The sequence below is a fragment of the Amblyomma americanum genome, chromosome 1, assembly GCF_052857255.1.
Source record: "Amblyomma americanum isolate KBUSLIRL-KWMA chromosome 1, ASM5285725v1, whole genome shotgun sequence".
NCBI classification, from domain to species: Eukaryota; Metazoa; Arthropoda; class Arachnida; order Ixodida; family Ixodidae; genus Amblyomma; species Amblyomma americanum.
Window position 1 is genome coordinate 548,575,360 of NC_135497.1, and position 18,265 is coordinate 548,593,624.

Genomic DNA, 18,265 nt, shown 5'->3' on the forward strand with positions numbered 1-18,265 from the left:
CATCACATATGGCACTGTCACCGTTGCAGATTACGCCAGACGTAGTGCCGCTGCCTTGGAGTGGGCGTACATACTATTGTCGAGTTTGGCGATGGCGATCAATATTTCTAGGACGTCCCACCCCTTGGCAACAATGGCAATAACACTTTTATAGGGTTTTATTCTCACGTCTTCGACCCCTCCCTGTACGAGGCTTTCCAGAGATATAGAGGTGCCTGACTGTTCTGAACGTTTAGGAGGACGGGTTGTTCATGTGTCACAAGCGAGACTGTTTGCGCCGGGGCACTTCGCGCCCACTTCACCTTTGACGGGCTTCATTAGGACGACTTGGATTGTCTGCGCAGTCTGCGCTTGGCCTTTCATAACGACCGCTACGAACCCGGCATCCGTCGAGGAGTCATCACTTGGCACAGAGTACACCAGTGTCCTGGCTGCTAGAATCCCTCATGTGGCAGATTTGCTTTCTCTGGAAGGCAGTTGCCGACCCACCAGGTTCTAAGGTAGGCCCAGCGGCCTCCACTTCCATCGCCGGGGCAAAAGGGAGCGGCGCCTCCTTGGTAATTTGCCCAAATACATTTAAAATGGTGTATCGAAGGCAGCGTTCTGATAAAAAACAACTTCGTCTTCCTCATACTGACATGAGCTACCCTGTGTGGGGGAATGAGAATAGTCTTAGTTGCAAACAATCGCTATTTCAAGGAGGGCTTGCTGCGATTGTGTGACCAGCGTCTTGTATTGTCTAGTACAGCGAATGTCTTAAATATAAAGGTTTCCGGAAACCCTCCAGCTAGTGTCACACCTGTAGCATAGTAGCAAGCGTAACTGATTCCCACCGGTGGGTGCAACAAGCACCTTGCTCTATCGAGCCCAAGTTGGATACGTGCAGGCTTGGTCGGGGTGGTTGCTGACACTTGCACGGCTCTTTGCGTTTATAAGGCGGGAGCTGGACTTTACTTTGCTTTACTTCCCACGAGTTAACCCTATCGGACGAGTTAACCACGTCCTATCCTGTACGGCACCCATAAAATAAATACGTATTTCTGCGCAAGAGACGCATATATACAGTACGCTGTACTTGACAGGACCGGGAAATATGCAGCGGAGTACCACGTATGTGGCACTGCACCTCGCTATGCTGGGGAAAGCACCACCACGGTGCTTTTATTTTTCCAGCATTCTGCCTGCAGCGCATACATGTTCATTAATTGATTACTGTCTGCCCATGTTGTTGCTGTTGGATTAGAAGCAATGGCACATGTTTGGTGGTTTAAACAGGAGAAAAAGTCATCCAGACTTATCTCAAGCTGCTCATAAATAAAAATTGAGCATTTTGGGGAAACGAAAAACAAATTTTTAGAGGTTTTAAGAAGATTGGAATGAGACCATGTATTGGTGTAGTATGGTCGCAACTTTCGCCTTTTTTTCCCCAGAGGCATAAGGATTTGTGGGGGCTTTGAGTCTGCTTTGCGGAATTGTCCGCGCTGTACGTGCCTTTTAATGGTGTGCCACAAATGATTAGTGTTGCAGTCACGTGGCAAGATAAGAAAACGGGACAATGAACAGTTGGCGCCATCTAGGTCCTTTTGCTACGGGAAGGTATACCAATTCATTATACGCCTCGCGATCATGTGACACAAGTGGGGACCATGGGATTACGTGCCGACGTTGTCACGTGCTCGCGCCATCATTGGGTCGCACTTTGGTCGGTGTTCCGGAATTTTTAACTACCCAGGAGAGTAACAGTGTTGTGAGTTCTTTGCGGGTATCTTTATAATTTTCGACTTCTTTTTGCCCGGTGGCTAAAAATTTATAAAATACTGCACTTTTTAATCCCAATGCAATAGGCAGAGACCCTTAAGACACAGTCGACGACGAAGTTGACAGCAGTGCGGACAGCGCGAGGTTGTGCGAAACCCGAGATTTATCGGATCTCTTGCATTCTCGCTGAGAAGAAGTTGATATGATTTGCAGATCATGTATGAGTCCGCGATATGCAACGAATTTACAGTCAGTGTCTCCATATCGCGTTCCTTCCATAATGCCTTCACTGTGCGACGATATGCCTGTCTCCGAATAGCGGGAGAACCGCGTGAAGTGTCCTGAACCTTAGCAGCCTATCAACGAAGAGACCCCGCCAGTTGCCCGTATAGAGAATAACGTCAATCGAAACCCTCAGTTAACTCTCTGCACGGAGCCGGACGTGTTAAGGAGCGACAGGCTCGGCTGCGCTGAATGCAGTACTCATGGCAGCATTCGCCGCAACTGAGCCATGCTGTTCCTCGAAATGTAGGCAAGGCCACAGTCAGGACCCTGTGATAGATGGAGCACGGACAAAGAAAGTGATTTCTAAGAACTTCGGCGACAGGCAAGAGGATGTCGACCAGACTGTCCTCACTATAGTCGTCGTCGCGCGCTATCTGATGTTGGGGCAGTGGCGTACATTGCGAGGAGGAGGAGGAGTGGTTTTAGTGAGCGCCGCCTGATGTCGCTACGTGCGCGCCAATCCAATAGAAGAAGAAAAGTAGCAAAAACGTACTTTGCTACTCGCTTAGCTGCGACTTCTGTCATTTCCATGCTCATAATTACTAATATACCCCATAGTACATGTCTCTAAAGCACCCTTTTAAGACAACACCGTATTCACTAGACGCGCCTTTGCTCATTCCAAATCATTTAGCTGGCGTGGTTTTGTGATGTAACCTTGAGCGTTGTTAATCTGGACAAATGTGCGGGCCTTTGGCATTGGAACTGGACATCAGCGCCTTTGTTTCATGCGAGTGTGAAATGGCCACATGTCCCTTCCAAATACCTCTGGTGTTCCTCTTGACAAGTATAGAGATAACGATCACTTTTGGAAGGAGAAAATTCAAGAATTAACTGTCCACGCATGCGTACACAGAAATGGTCGGCAAAGGAACTGTCTATACTCGCGCGCGCGAACTTATGTATCGTATACTGGTTCAGAAAGTGTGCTATTTGTTGCAGGTCCTTTCGCGCTTTCGACTTAGCATTAAAAAGTTTCATCGTATCTTTGCAGTATTTGTTTGGCAGTCCTCGTGGGAGAGGACTAAACGCGATAAGTTATTTCTGCGCTTGAGAAAAGGGGTTCTTTCCCTGCCACACATGTACTTGAGGCAGGTGGTGTCAAGCTTTATGTTTCTTCAAGATACACACGGCCGTTTCCTGCGGACTTTTATTCAATGGAGGCTTTCTTCGGCTTTGCCAAACTCTGTTATTTCCACTGTAGATGGGATGCGATACAGTGCAAGTAGATTTTTGAAAGCAGTGATCTTTGCTTTCAGGTTTATAAATGCTCGGTTCAGTTTGTCACGCGTAAGAAACTGCTAAAAGACTTGCTTGACTGTGTCTTCTCCAAGTCAATATATCGATATCTGTATGCACTGGAGGCCAAGGAGGAAATGTTTTAACAAGACGGTTGTGCCAGTGGGTGTGAAGACGTTTTTCTTCAAGTTGCACACTGGTGCGTAGCCGGTTAAAACATGGATGGAGGTGAAGGGACTGTTTTTACCACGGGGTGCTGACTGCTTGTTGTGTCACACACCAGAGTCAATAGAACACGTCTTTATTGATTGTTGGGATGCGCTGCTCTTTTTGGACGTGCTCCAGCGTACTGTAAAGAAAGACTTACCCTTGACGTACGCCGTATGGGATACGATTCCTGGACGTTGAGGCGGATGTTTATAAATACGATGTAATTTTCCTTCTTGGCCTGCACAGCATTTGGCGACGCAGGATGGCTGTACGATACTGCGATGAAGATGCACGGTCTGTCCCAGATTACTTCAAAGAAAACATATTTAAGCTACGTGAAGTGTGCAAGGAGCTATGTTTTGGAGATGAAGTTATCGAGTTGATGGGAGAATTGTGTTCCTTGAAACCGTTTTGATCTTCTCACGTGAGTGAATCAAATGTCCGCTCTTGATGTTAGAGAGTTCAGCGCAGAACATGTGTTTGCGATCTATTGTAAACTGTCAAAACAGGCAATGAAGACAAAAAAAAGAGCTGGCGTGGCGGAGTGGTTAGCGTGCTCGTCTCGCACCCGTACGCCGACACTGGCTGTGTACCGCGAGTGCAAGAACAGCATCGGACCTGAAAAGATATTTGACAACGGCCTGGGTAGCACATTGCTGTTTGAGGCCCGTGCCGGAGCGCTGCGAACACAGCTGTACCGCCGTCGCTTCGATACAACACCAGAAGCACAGGCAGCACTATGCCGAGCATGTGGCGATGCGGAGGAGACCATCGAGCAGATGTCGTGCCACAGACTCCACCCGATGCCAACAGAGGGCACTACATTCCCACAGGTTCTCATGTTGTCTCACGGTCCTGCAGTGGACGACGAAGGAGACAGCTGCTAGGACGAAGGGGTGCTGCGAACCAAGCGTCAACTAACTCTTTGGTGGAGCCACTGGTGGAGCACTGTGTCTAACTGCGCGAAATCGCAGTCGGACGCGGACGAGGTCGATGAGCGAATCCCCCGCCCCCCGACTTCCTTTGTATGTTTTTGTTTTTCTTCCCCTTGCGCGCTTTTTTTCTCTCCTGCGCTTTCATCTTCTCGGGGTTTTTAGGTTTTTCTTTGTCCGGGTGCCCAACCACGGCCGGTCTCGAGGGCGGCGCGTGCTCTCTCCCATACGGCCTTCACATCCGCCGCGGAAGCAATGTGAGTTTTTCGCAGGGAGTTATGCCGCCCGCCGCCGCTAGAGGCGCGACAACCCCACCGCTCGCAGGGTGCCGCGAGTGGCGTATTAAAAACCGAGCTGAACCCGCGAGGCTCCGCCATCTTTCCCCATGGATGCTGAAGAATACCTAGGTTCGGCTCGGTCGGGAACATCCCTAGTCGTCCCTGTTTTTTTGTGCCTGTTGTGTTTTGCATAACAATAAGCTTCCACAAACGTACCTAATTATAAAATTTAAACCTTATTTCCACCTTATTTCAACATTTATATATTTTTTTAGATTATGGTTCAATTACATTTACCGTCGGCGCGGTGGTAAATGCGTTTACCACGTGACCATGCTCAATTGCCTTGTCAAGGCCTTGGCTCATCGCCATTGATCCTAGCTGGTCAGGGAACGATCTCTGTGAGCAGATTTTCTCGTACCCGGCTGCTGTTTCCATCGCCAAGATGGAAAACCAAAGTTCAATCAGCGCGGAATGCCTTGCTGCGGGCTCCGCTGAACAAGCTAAGTATCTGTGTCCGGTGTGCAATGCTGCGTTCACATTTGAAAGTGTACGGAGGCGGCACGTGCGAAAACAGCACCCTGATGTCGCCGACTCGTTGGTACCCATTTGTAGTGCTTTGTTTGAATGTGATGTTTGCTGTAAGGTTTCGTTTCCCCACCGTGGTGGTCTCTTGCAGCACCACGAACAGGTCCACGGGTTTGTGCCGAGGCGCATCAGGCTTGAGTTCTCTTCCTTAACAGGTGAAGTATAAACGAGATCTCCATATTGTGCAGGCACCGTTTTCTGTCATGGGGTTGCAGTATAGGAGGTATTCACTGAGGCCGCACTACCAGACGGCGCGTGCGTCGCCGCGGCAAACGCGCCATGCTTGTGGTCGTTTCACGCCAGCTCGCGCAGTGTCACGGTACGCCGTGAGGTATCCGGCCTGAATTGTTAGTGATCGGTAACATCTTTGCACGTTGTTAAATGCGTCAACGTCCACTTTTCTTTGCGGAACGCTTATTGTGCATAAAGTTTGCAGCAGAATTCTGTACCGTGATTTTACCGAGCTGCCTGCCGCGACTCGACAGCAAAAGTGGCCGGCTGCATTGCACGCAAGAACGTACACGACTTGCAGCTTTTATTATCAGTTCATAACAGTCAGCTACTCGTTCAGGACACATCGTGGATAACACAGCACATGATTAATCACCCATATACCAAAACAGATGCTGCAGAAACTCACATTGCCAGCGGCTGTAGTCCACGAACTACCGAAGCCTCATTGTTTCAGCAGAAAGGCAATTGCGTCATAACTGCTTTATTTACGCGACAAAATGGTCGAGAAAATACTGTCGTGCACTCGCAGCACGAATGGCAGACATAGCGAGAATGTTTTGCAGGTTTGATTGCAGAAACGTAGCGTTGCTTCCAGTGCACAAGACCTGGAATCTATAGGACTTTTCGCAGCAGCTCGATGTGCAGCAATTCCGCTACATTCAGTAGTAACATGTCACTTTCAGCAGACAGAGATGACAAGTTAGGCTAGCTAAACGAACAAACACGTTTAACTACTCACCTCTCCAAAAACGGCACTTCGGTCGTCGGCACCCTCAGCCTCGCCCACTTGTCAAGCAATTCCACCGTCTCATAGATTTGCATGCTTTAATTCCTTGGCATGTCGGTAAACTTACGCCGTGCACGAGGCGGGCCTCATTATCGGTGCATTTAACGCACGACAGCAGTCCTGTAGTACGTCATACACCACGCCGGCGCCTGCAAATTCCTACGGGCCGACGTTTTCATGAAGTGTAACCTTTTCAGTGTGCCCGCTCTTTTCTGCTTAGCACAGTTCACGGCGTATCCACCAAGTCACCCAGTGTTACGGGGCGGACAGATATGATCTGCGGCGAGACGCTAAATACACTCACATTTCACACATCACAAGCGAGGTAAATGCTGCGGCTGCTGCGCGTGCGACCACCAACATGGCAAATGCCGCGCCGGACGCTAGTGCCACTTGCGGATGACGTCATGTGAATACCTCCTATAGGGAAGCCACACAAGTTGAAATAACGCATCGCGCGAAACTTTCTCTGCATTTGGATGTTTTGTGATGCTATGCGCTAGTACATATGGGCAGAACTATTGTTCTGCCTGGGTGGAGCTAGGCATTTTGAAAAGAATTAGCTGCTCTTGGAGTTATGTCCAGGAAGAACAACTGCCACTTGAGCTCTGTAACCTAATATAAACTAATTAAAACAAAACCTAACTGCTTTGCATGCAAAGTGTTTCAAAACAAACTACTCACCAATATACTGTTGTACTGTTGAGGACAAAATTTTCCAGGACGCGCGACTGATGATTTCGGCTTAAAGGTGTGAAGTGTGCCTTATTTCACTAACAAACATTATACATTCCAAGGCCTAGTTTCATCTCCACAAGCGTGATCTCCAACCACTGGCTGATAACAAAGCTATAAGCTTTTGATAACAATCGCGTGTCCTGGGCAATTTTGACCAAGACAGTACGTGATGTGATATTATATGTACAGCCTACTGCGATTTGAAGGTGATCTGTTTAGGCTTTATGAGCTTGGATTCACCGACCTAACACGATATTTTTATTAGAAAGAAAGTTGCAACCACGATATGAACGTAGCTAGCCAAAGGTTTTAATGCAACAGTGTTAAGGCTCCCGTTCAGCAGAAAATCTCGCGTCTGTGGCGGGCAAATTATTGATTGTGAGAAGTTTCTCAGAAGGGCAACCCCCACCGGTGCACAAGGCCCGCCACCTCACCTGTGACAGCACCTGCCATCGCAGGTCAGTGGCACATCGCTTAACTGCTGCACCACTGTGCCTGGTGTGGTATGAAGTCCACGGATGAATGTGAAGTCAAGAATGATGAATTCCGCACATATGGTACACATTACAGCTATTGCGTCACACCCTTAAGGCGGAGCCTAAGTGTGCACTGCGATTTTTTTATATCATGTAATCATTTTTGTTGTGCACCAAGTGCCCATCATGACAGGAAAAATTTATTGGTTCGTGTTAGGTGGAACAGGTGCGATAACCTTCAAATTTCACTAGTTTCTACAGGTGTTATTGCGATTAAAACATGATGGAAAAATTTGATGCCAGGGTTAGCTCCAGAAAGGAATGCAGGGTCTGTTAAGGATGGAACTGCAATGCTGAAGTGCTGTGTTTTAACAGAACTGTAGCAGTAGTCATGTCATTCCGTGTTCCGTAACTTCAGGCACCTGATTTCATTTTTTGATGCCAGTGCATGCAAGCCTTCTGTCTGCAATGAGCCAGAATCGAAACATTACCGTAATGAAATAGACTGCTTATAAGTTTAGTTTAGTTTATGGGGTTTAACGTCTCAAAACGACTCAGGCTATCAGATACGCCGTAGTGAAAGGATCTGGAAATTTCGACCACCAGAGATTCTTTCATGTGCACTGACATTACACAGCACACGAGCCTCTAGAATTTCGCCTCTATCGAATTAATGTTGATTCGTGGCACAACAGCCTTTTGAAGAACTTCACCCTTTTTGTGTAGCAGTTCGGGACAGATTACGCGCACTTTCTGTTTTACGCTGAGGCATGTTATAAGGTTTGCATACACATGGCTTATATCGTTAAACAGCTGCGAAATGAGCCGAGATAGGCATAGGACCACATTCAGGTGGCTGGAAATAAATATGGCAACAAGAAAAACCTGTCTACATTATTTGGAATACGTGTCAGCTGAGAATAAGCCTTCCAGAATAAGGAATGCATGCATATGAAAAAAAATGAAGCATCATTCAGTGCCAGGAGGAAACATTAATGCAATCAATTTGCAGTAATTTACTTGCTGTTCTGGGGTTGCTTGCTGTAGCTTAACTCATATTGATGCCTGTTCCTTTTTTGCAGATTTTGAAAGCTGGAAGGATCATGAGGAAAAGACTGAGCTTGTCCACTTTGTTCTGTCAGGGGGTACGAAACATCTGGCATCTGGAAGGACAAAGAAGTATCTGGCTTGTCATCGCTCAGGGTTATATGTGAAGACAGCAAGAGGTAAGCGCCAATCAAAGGTTCATGGTAGTGTGAAATGTGAGAGGAACCGCTTGGCGACAATGGATGTCATTGAAAAAAATGGAAATATGGTAGTGGACTATCAAGCTGAACACTACGGCCATGAGAAAGAGCTACGGTGCCAGCCCTTGTCGATTTCTGACCAAAAAGACATTGCATGCAAGCTGAAGCTGAAGGTCCCTCGTAGGGTTATTCTTTCAGATGCTCGTTCGCCTGCCAGAGCTCCACTGGACCGGCTTCACCTTTTGACCTCATCAGAGGTTCAAAACATAAAGATGTTTAATATTGGCAGTGAAGTGGAGAAAGATCGTGATGACTATGTCAGTACACAGAAGTGGATCATCGAGCTACAGGATCATGGTGCTTTGTTGTATGCAGAGGGAGAAAAGCTGACAGAAGAAGGCATTGGTGAGTTTGTGATGGCAATGATGAACACTACCCAGGGTGACATGCTGCTAAAGCATAGTCAAAGAGCAGTGTGTGTTGATTCAACTCATGGCACAAGTCGCTATAAGCACCAACTTAGAACTGTGATGGTGATAAGAAATACTGGGTCAGGCATTCTGTGTGCCTTCCTCCTCTCTTGTAGTGTGTCTGAGGATGTCATGAAAAGATTTTTTGCTGCTATCAGGGACAGGCTTGGCAAACGAGTTAGCTGTGGTGCATTCATGTCAGATGATGCACCAGCATATGCAAATGCATGGGCGCGGGTCATGGGGAACCCTGTGAAACGCATGTAGTGTGTGTGGCACGTCAGATGGAACTGGAAGTGCAACATGACCAAGGTAACTGACAGCCAAAGCCGAGAAGTTGTTCAGGAGAAGTTGAATGCATTGTGGACCAGCAGAAGCGAAGAGGACTTTCACAAGGAGCTGTCAGAGTTCCGTACTTTAAAGGAGTTTGTTGAGTGCGTTAAGTTTGTTGAGTACTTTCGGAGAGTATATGCTAAGCGCCCGGAACAGTGGGCTCTTTTCTACAGGCAGGACACCGGATTGACTACTAACAACCATCTTGAGTCAATGCGTAACGAGCTCAAGAAAAGTTATTTGGGAGGGTTTCAGAACTGGCGGTTCGACAGGCTGCTGGTGTCTTTGACGAAATTGTCCACTGACTGGGTAATGAAACAGCTGATCTGTCATGTGAAGCGCAGGGCAGACCATCGCACAGCAGACTGTTTCAAGAAGCATGCTGCAGGAGTGGAAGTCTCCAAGTCTGGCGTGACCAGACTTTCTGATGGAAAGTGGTCTGTGCAGTCGTGATCTGAAGAACGTCCTGACAACAATACATCCTGACAACACTGTTGTCAGGAAGGACACACAGTGCCAAGGCTGCATGCTTAGCTGCCCTGAATGTAACACTTGTTGTTCCACTGCAGCTGTAGGTATTTTTATCTGTGCATGAAAATGTGCGAACATATCCATGCAGTTGTGCAGTGGGAGCTGCGGAGAAGGGATGCAACTGTTCGCGATCCGATCATTGAGGATCCATCTTCTGTTTTGGTATCTGCAGATGATCATTCATTCACACTGAATGAACCTCCTGTTCACGAGTCAGTCAGTAAGGACACATCAGCAAATGATTCATTCCCAGTGGATGATCCTGCAGCACTATTTCAGAGCATTCAAGGTGACATGATTCAGTCATAAGACTCAAATGTGCTTGCAGGTATTCACATTGAGCTTGCTGCTCTTACACGCAAATTCAGTAAAAAACATCAACTGACCCACAAGTGGGAGCATTGGTGCGTGAATACATTGGAAAACTTGCGCAGGTTGTCAGGGGGTGTGCCGACAAAGAGGAGGAACCACCTCAGCCTAGGCCAATTCCTGCCAATAAGCGACAAGAAGAGCAGTCAAGGTATTGGCCCAAACGCTGCAATGCCACCGCTTCTACATATGCTGGAACATGTTCTCAAGGGGAGCATGTGAGACAACAGCTTGAATGTCAACAGGGGCCACCTATCCGCATCGCGCATTATGATCCATGTATCCACATTCTGAGAGAGCACGACTACGTAAAGCTCTCCCGAATACAATTACAATGAGCAACCGCAGCAGCTTCGCTAACTATTCAACCTTTCTATTATGTGCACACCCCTAAATTTTAGACTATTTGTTTTCGTGTAACAAGTATGCAAATGCATAGAAATCTAAAAGAAGGGTACAGCAGCTATGGGGGATCACCAGTGACCTTCACGCTGTGGGCATGATAAGGAAAGCGTTATTGGAGGGAGGACACTATAAAATGCACACTTGTGGAGTGTGGCATTTGTTTGGTAGCTCATCTTTAGGTGGCCAGCACTGCTATATGAAAGGAAAAAATACAGTAAACAATGCTGTCATTTAAACTTAGGCTGGAAATATGTTTGACAGCTGTCAAGTCAAGCAGCAGTTAAAAATTGAATTTGCTTTGTGTAATTGGAGGTATGGAATAGTTTCATTAATATGAGCCTGCTGATATGCTGAGAAAACGGCAGATAATGAGACACAGTTAAGAGTTCAGTCACGCTCTCACTCACATCCACTCAATCGCACTCACACTCATGACCACTCGTACTGACAGCCACTCGCTCACACACGCGACCACCCACTCACACTCACGTCATCACACTTGTGTCACATGCATGCGATACGAGTGCACTCGTGAGTGAGTGTGCTGACCTGTGATATTATGTAAGCAGTGGCACTATCTGGCCTGGGTGGTACACCAGTGAGAGGTGCTCCCAGTGCTGGCGCCACTTGTGCTCAAGTTGATTTTGTGTGCCACGAATGCTGCAGTGTGAATGGGCGACAACCATTTAGAATGTTTAGTTTGAAAAGTTTGTCCTGTCCCAGCAGTGTCTGTCTCTGCCTTGTGAAAAAGCATTAGTGGGCTCTGCAGTGTAAAAGTTGCTTATAATGGTGGTCCTGCTTTCCAGTGGTGTGCTCAGTGTGTACAGTTGTGGTCTGCAGCCAAGTGGCACTAACTCGCCTGGGTGGTACGTGAGAGAGAGGTACCCCCAGTGCTGGCGCCACTTGTGCTCAAGTTATTCTTGTGTGGCACGAATGCCATGATGTGATGCGAGAGGTGCTGCTAGTGCTTGTGCCACTTCCATGGTGTGAACAGTTGTAATATGCTGTGACGACGCAGACATTTCTCATGTCTGCGGGTAGTTGTCCACATTATCCAGGCGAATATTGGATGACATCCGGTCTGTCGATAGTAAAACCAGCGAAGGAATCTCTTTCCGGTCAACCTCAGATGCTTCACCCCTTTGCATATTTGTAGTGCGAAAAAGCGTTCTTCCAGCTGACAGCACAAATGTCGACTGGCGTTTCTTTGCATAAGCTTTCAATGGCTTCCCGAGCTCGCAGAAATCAGTCCATATGTGCATTGTTTCAAGTGCGGAACTAAATTCGCTAGGCATTCGGTCTGTTGGTAGTAAAAGCAGCCAAAATCTCTTTGTGGTCACCTTCAAATGCTTCGCCCTCCTTGCATTTGTGCAGTGCAAGGAAGCGATGTTGCAGCTGACTGTCTTAGTGAGTGCTTTGCTTTTCATGCTGCCTTCTCCGCACTTCGGCGGCTCGTATGTAAGCGCATCGTAGTAGTAATTGAATCAAAGCAGTTTAAAGTCGTGAACTGACACATGGGTTGCGAGGGACGCCGTATTGGAGGCCTTCGGATTAGTTTAGACCGCCCGGGGTTTATATAGCATGTGTCAACATCGCGCACACTACACCGCAGTATGTGACTGCTGCTGCATCCTAGCTTTTCATGTTGCTTGCTGCCATGTTTGGCCCGTTTAAATGTTTGCGCACCTACGGATAGCCATTAAACATTATACGAACCAGAATTCGTCGAAATTGTAACTTTGGCAGCTGGGGAAACCTGTCGCATGGTGTTGTATTTGTAATTCTAGGAGGAGACATTTCTGCTGTCCGCGATTTTGAGAGCTATCAACTGGCAACATATCAAAAAGGTCTTAATGTATTCATAGTCTAGGGAAGTGGCACAAACAGGCCAGGATGTGATGCGAGAGAGGTGTTGCTAATGCTGTTGCCACTTGCATGGTGTGAACAGGTGTAATATGATGTGACGACGCAGACATTTCTCCTGTCTGCGGGTGGTGGTGGGTCCGTCACACCTAACACTAAAACAAACCGTGTTTTCCCTTTTTGCCTGAGTGGAAGTCCGACTGAGGAAATTTCTCACTACTTTTGGAAATGCCCTAAATGTATGCTTCGTTTCTTTTGCTTCATCTAAGTGCAGAACAGTTTTGGATAATTCTGTCGCTTGCGGTAACTGCGTAATAACCAGATGTGTAATGCCTGGCATCACATATTGTTTTTTCTTCATCTCCAAGCTTTTTTTCCCTTAGAGTTGTTCCTATTTATAAGCACATTTTTCTTCCATTTGCATAATCAGGGGTACCCTGTAGGCAACCAAGGTACGGCTCTGGCACGAACGAATGCCTCAGTCAAACCAGTTCGTGTTTTTTAATTGTCTTGGTACCGATTAAAACTTTTTACAGCCTTGTGTTTTCTTTGCATGTTGGTTTCCGTCTTGTTTCAGAGGATTCCAAAACTTCTTCCTGCTGTTTTATCGTGTTTTACCTTTCTATTCTTTTCTCCTGTTGGCTATGGTAATTTTGTGGCTGTATACTTGGTCTTGCATGGTGTTTTGTAGCCGCTATGTGATATTACTGTTTCATGTTTTTCCTTTTCTGTGGATATATTATACATTTCTGCATACACTGTTTTATTTTAACCTAAGATGTGGTTTCATTGTGCAGTTATCTGTGCCGAATACATGATAGTCGCTTCTTTGCAGAGTGCTTACAACCTGACTGCCCTGCCAGGACCTCCCTGTCAGGAACCTGTTTTTGGTAGTATCAAATAAAGAAAGACATGACCACGTATTTTTGATGTGTTATTTATTTGCACAAATCCAGGTTTGGATGTCCACAATAGGACAGAGAAGACAGGAGCACAATTCTGTTTCTTTAGCAGCACAGTACCCAAATTTCCAGTTCAGCTGTGCTTTTCACTGATTTCGGCTGAGAAGTGTTAGTGTAAACTTAATGAAAACACAAGCCCAGGGAGAATGGCGAGCCGGTAATTCATGTAGACAGCAAACATGCCGTCCCGCAGGACCAACAGTATCAAGTATTCGGTCGCCTGTTTTCATAAAGTTGCTCCCGTTACAACTTTGTGGTGTTATTGTGAGAACAAAATCTGGCTTCGCAACCGCATGATAACTTCACAAGAATACTTCTGCACACTGCAACCCTGCATTACAGGTGTGAATGGAGCACATATGCACAGGTGTTTTTCTTCCAGATATACTATACCTTAGCTTTATCACAAGGTTAAGAACAATCGGCCTCTGACCCGCATAAATACAAAATAGAAATAGCAATCCGCTCATGCGTTTCCCCCCTGCCCGGGTGTCGACACAGGCGGAGATGTTGGCCATGGACGGATGGATGGATACGGCTGAACCCTTTACATCGGGCGGTGGCTCAAGCCACCTAGCCATGTCTTGTGAAATTTTACTCCTGTCTTGCTTTTAGCCACCAATCAGATAACCTTCGCTTGGTTACTTCTAACCTCTTAAAATCCACTTTCCCTTCACTATCCCTAAACCCCAATGCCTTGGGTAAGTCAGCCCCGCTGCCTTCCACTGTAGGGTGAAGCCCTTCACAGAAAAGTATCAAGTTTTCAGCCGTTTCCTCCTCCTCTCCGCACGCAATGCACAAAGTGTCTATCTCCTGGTACCTGACTCTATACTTCTTAGTCCGCAAAACTCCAGTCCTGGCCTCAAACAACAAAGAACTTCCCCTACAATTATCATAGATATTTTCTTTGACAATTTCCTGTTTAAAGGTCCGGTATGTTTCTAGTGCCGATTTCGTCAGCATCCCTGTTTTCCACAAAGCTCTCTCTGTTCCTTTAACCTTTTTCTTAACCGATAATTGCTGATTTGCCCCCTTACTGCTGTCCAGATATTTGCTTGTCAATTTTCTAGTTCGCTTTCTCCATTTCGTGTCAACATTCTTTATATACAGGTATCTGAAAACTTTCCTAGCCCACCGCTTTTCCTCCATCCTTCTCAATCGTTCCTCAAATGCTATCTTACTGCTAGCCTCTCTGCTCTCGAAAGACGCCCATCCCATATCACCCTGTACCCCCTGATTTGGTGTATTGCCATGTGCTCCCAAAGCTAACCTCCCTACTCCCCGTTGCCTAATTTCCAGCCTTGCTTGAACATCTGGCCTCATACACAGGACCGCATTCCCGAAGGTCAGGCTAGGGACCATCACCCCTTTCCAGATCCCTCTTACCACCTCATACCTATTGTAATTCCACAGTGCCCTATTTTTCATGACAGCTGCATTCCTACTAGCTTTATTCATTACATATTTTTCATGCTCTGTCAGATACTCAACACTGTTATTTATCCACACCCCAAGATACTTGTACTCATTCACTACCTTTAGCACGAACTCCTGTATTCTATGCTCGCCGCCCTCTTCATTAAATGTCATGACTGCAGATTTTTCCTTACTATACTTGAAGCCTAATCTATCTCCCTCTGTACTGCATATGTCTAACAACTTCTGCAGGTCTTCCTTGTTGTCAGCCATTATCACTATATCGTCCGCATATATTAGTCCCGGTAATGTCTGTTTAATCAATTCCCATTGCTTGAAAAAAGATAGGTTGAAACCTAGTCCGCTCCCCTCTAGCTTGGCCTCCAAACCTTGCAGGTACAACATGAACAACAAAGGGGACAGAGGACATCCTTGTCTAAGCCCCCGCTGTATCTCTACAGGCCCTGATACATTTTTTTCCCATTTTATGAGCACTCTGTTACCTCTATATATATCCTTTAAAAGATTAATTACTCCATTTTCCACATCCAATGTGCCCAATATGTCCGACAAATGCTCCTGAGTAACGTTGTCATAGGCTCCCCTAATATCCAGAAATGCTAGCAATAAGGGTCTATGTTCCTTTTCCGCAATTTCTTTACACTGTGTCAATGAAAATAGATTGTCCTCCAACCTCCTTTGTTTCCGGAACCCATTCTGTAGTTCCCCTAGCACCCCCTCGTTCTCCACCCAAGCCTGCAGTCTATCCTTTATAATTTGCATCACCACCCTGTAAACCACAGACGTCACTGTTATGGGGCGATAGTTACTTACGTCTGCTTTGTCCCCCTTTCCCTTATATATCGTGTGGGACGGTTTGAGCGCCCTCTGTCCACGCCTTTCGTCCCTCGAAGCCACAGTGGCATTCTCACAGACTCCTCAGGCGCCATCCGTACTCTTAAGGCGTGTTCTGAACTCCGACTCTTTTGGCACAGGATGATCAGAACGTAATTAAAAATTCTCCCTCACAGTACGGGTACGACGGATACGTCGAAATGCACACCTCACACAAGCCTCGGTGGGTGGAGCAAGTACTAAACCTAACAGACGGTTCGTTGCGTTCGTCGGAATGGATTAGGCTCTTCGAAAAGTTGATGATTCGGCGGTGGGGACGGAGAAGGCGCTAGATGATAGAGGCGAGGAAGACGAGGAAATATATTTGCATGCATATACAATGGAGACCACTTCAAGTTACATCAGCAGTGACACATGCGAATTGAGCGATTCGTAACTTAAAAGAACTTATGTCACACACAGAAACAACACCCGAACACCTTACTTACCGATCGGAGGTCTCGGTTAGAGCCCAGGTATTTTTGAAGTACGTGCTAAGCACGGAGCCTCTAACTTGACTGCTGTCCAGTGCATTTTCTTGTATTTTTATACGTTTCGCGAATAAAGAAATTAGGGCGGGTATGTTTGAAGGCCCGCCCCAAACTTCGGTAACCAATGAAGCTTTAATACAAGGTAGCCACAGCCCCTGAAGGTTGGACAGAACCTCGAGCCCATGAAGGCCTTGGTTAAAACAAAGTAAGAAGCACACCGAGAAAGCATTCCGAACACCCACTCCCCGCGGCAGTCCTCGGCCTTATTGCGTGACGCCCTTTCCCTTTTCCCATTTCACCACCACACCTGCGTGTCACTTCTCCAAGGATGACGAGTTCTTCTAGCCAGGAAGTGTCGAATGGCGGAGGCAGGCCCTTCGGTGCCGCCACGAATGCCTGCAAACGAAACCCTCGCGAAATCCCAGCGGATGCCCGCGGTGAACAACGCTAGGAGTCCTCGGCCGCCGTAGCGACGCTGTTAAACCGGCAAATGACTTCCGCGCTTTTGTATATGCTCGCAGAGGACGCTTGGGCGGTGAGCTCCGAAAACGTGGAGGGTAGAGCGGAGGCGTACAATATCTCAAGCTAAATTAATTACAAAGGCTCTAATGAAGCGCGACCTTACACATGTTGTGATTGAACCTGTCCGGAGACTCTTCCTAGCAGAAGAAAACCTATACGGCGCCGCGCGCTCCCTTGAACCCCGCGTGGTGGCGATCTGGCGGCCTTGCGCGCTGAGAAGTCTTGCTTCGCAGTTTACGCCTCCGTGTCGCCCTCACCTTAGCGGTCATCTGATCGAGTCCGGCATAGCACCATGTGACTTCGGTGACTCCTGCCCCTTCTGTCCCGCCCACTTGCTCTGGGCCTTGCTCTGGACGTGCCTGTCTTTGCACGCCATGCGGCAGAAATACCAGCTCCGATGCGGACCGCCCCAGGTCGACAACCTGATGAAGACGCCTGGATATTTGGGCCGCACCACCGGATCTTGTTGGACTTGCTTCAGGGATCCGGCGTGTATCTGCACGTGCGGATAATTTATGCAACCAGGCAAGCTGGCGCAGTACAACGAAAAAAATATTCAATTACCCGCCCAAATCAAGAAACGCGCATGCTCTCTCTCCTCTTCCACTCAGACAGACCAGCTTTGCAACATAATGTGTGCGCGTCGTCATAAGACGGCAAGCAGGTGAGGCTTGACGCGACCTTGTTCAGAGAAGCAGCACCAGTTAACGCTCGTGCTTCTCAGTCCGTGCCGCGCTCAACTCTTCGATTGCCTGAACTGTGCGCCGCGTAGGGCGAGTGAGCTGCCATTGCTATGCAGGCGAGCTTGGAAGAAGACGAAAATAACATAAACCGGGCAATGCATTCTTGAAACAGAATCTCACCGACTGCCTTGCTAAGTGTTCCAACCTTTTCTTTTCTATGAATTATTACATTTTGACTAAATCATTATTATTTAATCCCTCTCTTTATTATTATTCTAAAAATTTTAAAATCAAAACACACATCCCTTTTCTGTTCATGACAAAAATTCACCGGTGTTGCGCTACCACGTGCTTTTCCTTTTTTGTTAACTGCGTTCAGGTGAATAGCCACCCCATTCTTGGCCGATCCCCCAGTGTGGGTATGTGCCATCTTTTGATAGGCTAACAACAACAACAACAACTTCTATCCAGCGCCAGTGCATCTGTAAATCTTTTTTTCACCAGCGCCTTCTTTCAGCATCTACATTTATTAGGTTGCTTCATTTTAGCCGCAG